The sequence below is a fragment of the Chanodichthys erythropterus genome, chromosome 12 (genome assembly GCF_024489055.1).
Source record: "Chanodichthys erythropterus isolate Z2021 chromosome 12, ASM2448905v1, whole genome shotgun sequence".
In the NCBI taxonomy this organism is placed as follows: Eukaryota; Metazoa; Chordata; class Actinopteri; order Cypriniformes; family Xenocyprididae; genus Chanodichthys; species Chanodichthys erythropterus.
The window spans coordinates 18657607-18662606 of record NC_090232.1 but is presented as its reverse complement, the minus strand read 5'-3'; the positions used below and the strand labels follow the sequence as shown (position 1 = coordinate 18662606).

The following is a 5000-nucleotide window of genomic DNA, read 5'->3' as shown; positions in this document are numbered from 1 at the left end:
TAAATAATATATTTAGAGGAATATTTGAAAAGCTTTCTCTGTTTGAAGGAGATCTCCTTTTGGTTCCACCTACAAACAATACCTGTATTTCCAATTTCGCAGATTCAGAGAAAATTTTGGTAACCAATCACTTTGCATATTAGGACTTAATTTCTTTACATATCTTATCTATATCGAGCAAAAACCTAAAATTGGACAGAAATTGCAGAATTTGTTTGGTTATAATAACTACCTCATGAAGAAAAGCTTTTGTTGCTGTCAAATCTGGGCTTATTTAACAAATCAAAGGTGTTAACATGCACATGTATTTTCATATTTAGATAGTATTTTTATTTGAAATACAGAGAACATTGATGTGGTATCCTTTTTATTTTCTTGATTATTATTTAACATGTATTAATAACTTTTGCAGAAAGTGAATTGGCAAGAGAAACAGAATCCTTATACTGAAAATCTTTTTGAAAAAAGTTGTTTTTTTGTTTTTAATTCCGCAACATGACAGGTTTGGTGTATCAAATGGGAAATGATATAAATGAGTGATTTATGTATTTTAAGTATTAACCTGATAACAACTGTGAAAATGTCTAGTGAAGAAGTGAACCTCAAGCCTCAGCAGGAAATAGTGCCAGTTCTAGACCTGTCAACACTTGGCACAACACCAGACCACACAAAGAGGACATGGGTTTCTTCACTCAATGTTTTGTTCCAGATCATGTGACGTGTAGCGACATGCTGGGGTCAAACTGTGCCTTGATGTTCTAAGTGGACCCTCAAAAATGAAAACAATCAAACAGGCGAATGACATCACCCTGTATAATAAATTGTGAGAATCAAAGGCTCTATATTGCCTGCACAAACAAAAGACAGGAAGAGAGCAAACCTCATTTGAAAAGAAACAAATGGACAAACTAATTTATTATTTATCATTAACCCATATTTAGTGTACTGTCCAAAACACTTTATGTATAATGTTTTTATGATTGTTTTTATTAGAAATTCCCCAGATAATCTTACAGCTTGGTTCCTAAACAGCAATAAAGCTATTATGTTTGTATATAGCACCCAAATAGACTTATAACTTTCAATGCCATGATAATTGTAAGCTCAAATATTGATCATAGCACAGTATGGGGCAATGTTACACTTGAATAACACACTGAAGGTGCAGACTGTGGAGACATCAGCAATATAAATGCAGGGGTAGGTGAAGGTGGCCATTTGGCTTCATTTCCCAAATGAAAATCTTTCTCATGCAGAACAGCCATGTGGAATCAGATATTGGAATGGGAAAGCCTGCATCCTCGCTTGTGACTCCATCTTCAACACCCGACTGGTTTGAATTTGTGCAGATTAACCGACGAACAAGCGCTTCCCTTTTCCTTTTAAAACAATAATAGTACTAACGATCAACAAATACGTCCAATACGGCAATTTCTGTAGAGCAGCCAGGCATCGCGTTCTCCAGCTGCAATCCCTGTTTCTACAGATTTCTTCCAAAATATGGTATATGTGGTGGGCTTTTGGCTTCATTTAGGAAATGTAACCTTTTGAAAGAAAACAATCCACTGCTTTGATGGCCTTTTCTGACACTGACACGCATGGAGACGTCTTCAGAATCAGATGGCATTCACACCATGATTCCCACATCAGTCGCATGCTCTGTTCATGTCATATAAACTCTGGAGATGATAAAGGTAGGCTGTGATTTCACAAAAATGGAAAGAAAGAAAGAAAGAAAGAAAGAAAGAAAGAAAGAAAGAAAGAAAGAAAGAAAGAAAGAAAGAAAGAAAGAAAAAGACTGCACAAAAATGGATATGTGATTATATTTAGATATGTTTGTGACAGATATGCTGCCTGTTTAAGATATGTAAATTCTGGACCTCATAAGAGGCCAAACAGCAACTGATAAAAGGACATTTTTGCATGTTATTTCTATTACAGCAATAAAGATAGCAAGAAGTTCACATCTCAAGTAAAAGGCCAACATCTTGAAATGCCAGCTTATGTCTTGGGTAACTATTTGTTGTAAATGAAATTGTCTTAAATATTTACCTAGGCGTACATGTTAAAATACCAAATACAAAAAATGCATAGACTACATACAGATATAGCATACATACACATGTTTGGGTTTGTTTTGCAGCCAATTTATGAGGCAATGTTATTATTTATCATATTTGTGTGTTGGGTATTTAGTTATTATTTTCTGAGCATTGTCTATGTCGGCTAATTAAAACATTATTATCACAATTATTATTAATCCACGACGGCGCTATATCTATTTGAACAAGGTGTAAAAAATATTTCTCTTAGGCCTTAAGTACGTTACCTACATTTCAGCAACCGATGTGGTCCCTTATGGTTCTTGTTGTATGAAGCTTCCTACAATCAGAAAATTCAAGTATGAACAGTTCATAGATTTCCAAATCCTCTCTCATTCACACTATGAACAAGCATGGTAATAGTTAAAACAATCCCTAGACTCAGAGTCACTAACCTTCAGTGTGCGCGCTAAATTTAGAGCGCGTTTTCCCAGGGATGAAGAATAGTTGGCCAACCATTTAATTTTCCGGAGGAGTCCGGAAGCGTGTCCTTGTGTTGCAAATCGGAACTTGTAAACAGGTCAGATTTTTATTCAGTCTGGTAGAAAACGCGTTATAACATGCCATATTGTGTGGTTAAGGTTACAAATGTTTTAAAACACTGTCGTGCAGGTTTATTAGTAATACGTCCTCAGCGACGTGCATGTGTACGTGAACACACGTGGGTCTTTGAGCAGCACTTATTAGCACTGAAGCTAACACAAGTTCATCAGATATATGCTGTCTAATATGAGTCTTCATTGATTTAAGGCTCTTTGAAGGCAAGGGTTTTATGTACTCGTTAGTTTTATTCAGATATTTATTATCGTGAACACTCTGAGTTTCCTGATTTTACTGGATTTTTTTAAGGTTTCCAGTTAGCATAGTGTCCATGGCTTGTGTTCTGTGGTGTTTTTATGCTTTAAATCTGATGTGTTAATGATCTTTAAATCTTTTTTATGAATTTGACGAGAAACCTCTCTATTTGTGACTTGTGTGTGGCTGTCAAACAGATCCACTTATGCTGTTGCTGTATGCCTTAAGGGTAATTGAGGGAGAGGACAACAAAACAGATCAAAATTGATTGATACATTGATCTGGGCATAATTGCTATCCTCCAGAAGACAAAGCATCAAACTGACAGATCAAAACTAAACCGTAGCTATGCCTTATGTTTACATCATTGTACTTTGAGTTATGGAAACAGATTAGCTTCTTATGGCTCTGCCTTTCATTTAAATTTTTACAGTCTGTTTGTCTGTCTCTCTATTATTTCATCATTTTAAAGTTCTCCCCAGTCTCTTTTTTTAGAGCACTGCTTGATTGTAAGGTTGAGGTGTCTGAAAAGCACTGCATCATGTTGGGTGAAGATCATATTAGATCCATGAGAACGAGAATTCTGAACAAACGATGGGAGGAATATTGGATATTGTATCCAAAATTGCATTTTGAGAATATTTGTCATGTTACAAGCGAGATGTTTATGGGCAGTAAATTAAATGTATGTTTCTTCCTCAAACAGCCCTCTTCATCCCACAATGGCTCATATGATGTAAAACATAATTTAATGATGATAAATGAAATGTTCACAAAATTAAATGAGCAGCTACTTCTATGCAAGGTTTATTAAAACTGAATGTTTTTCAAAATGTTAGATTTGCTATTTGTACTATTTGTTGTGCTCTTAAAAGGGCTTAAAGGTACAATATGTACAATTTTTGCAGCAAAATATCCAAAAACCACTAGGCTAGTGTTATATATTTTGTCCAGCTGATTACAAACAATATCTCTAATGTTTTCAACTACTTGTAAATCATGAGAAAATTCCCATTCTAAACAGTGACACGGGGCAGTGCAGTCGCCTGTCAATGACGCAGTTACCTTTGTTACCGCCTTTACTGACGTAGAAACCACATGACAACAATGCCGTGGACAAATGCGGAAGTAGTGTCTAGCGTCCAGCAAACCACTAGCTTGCTTCAAGCAGTTCCTTATTTACTTCTTGCACGTTTTATGGTGGATGGTGTTACTTATTTATGGAACATAATTACTGTTTACCATCTGCCGCTGGTTCTGTCGACAAGGACAGCTCCCGTAAACTCATGACCGGAAAAGCGGAAGCGGCGCCGGCGACTGTGTCATAATAAAAGTCCCGCTGCTCGTGAGGCGTGTGTTGATCAATCGCTTCAGCTCCCGCAACACTCGGTCCTGCTCTGCTTCATACTACAGTAACGTTAATAATCGCATCCATGGACATGAGTTCTTCCAGACTCCAATCCCTATTCTTTTGCACCGTCCGTTGAGATGGAGACCACATGTCCCAAGTTTCCGCTCTAAAACTTGGCGTCATCAAACTACGCCTTTGTTATGAATAGGCTTCTAGCGACCTCTAGCAGAAAAATATCACAAATTGTACCTTTAAATGAAGTACTGTATTGGTATATTAATTATACAACAACAATTGAGTCATTCAGAAACAGTTCTTAGCTTGTTTTGAGTGTGTATATTTGCTTATATAAAAATGTGCCATGCAGCTGTCTCACACATCATTAAAGTATTTTAATAATCAGAATTATCTTGATTACAGAATTAAGGCAAATAATTCATATTATTATTGTGAATTTAGCTATTTTATATATGTCACAAAGGCATCTATTGGGCTAAACTACAAGAATGAGTTGTGATAGTATTGGACGAATCAGCAGAACATAAGTAAAAGTATATTCTGTTATTACGGCAAACCTTTATAAATTATACTTGTGTTTTTGTAAAATAAATATTTTTATTTTTGGCCTATATATATGTTTCTAATAATAAAATAATTCTATAAAAATGTCTATTTATTTTTTGCGATGGGGCCAGTGCAGATATTGGCAGAATGATCTACTGTATGATGTCACCTTTATGGCCATTGAATGA

The 5000-nt window shown here is 35.7% G+C and overlaps 1 protein-coding gene across 1 annotated transcript in view; it reads left to right on the top strand.

Annotated features, from left to right (window-relative positions):
- Window positions 1–2552: 2552 nt before the first annotated feature.
- zcchc7 (zinc finger, CCHC domain containing 7) overlaps window positions 2553–5000 on the top strand; it is a 64567-nt gene continuing 62119 nt past the window's right edge. The window contains exon 1 of the mRNA XM_067404404.1: window positions 2553–2622. The gene's annotated coding sequence lies outside the window, so the exon portion shown is untranslated. The remainder of the gene's footprint in view (window positions 2623–5000) is intronic.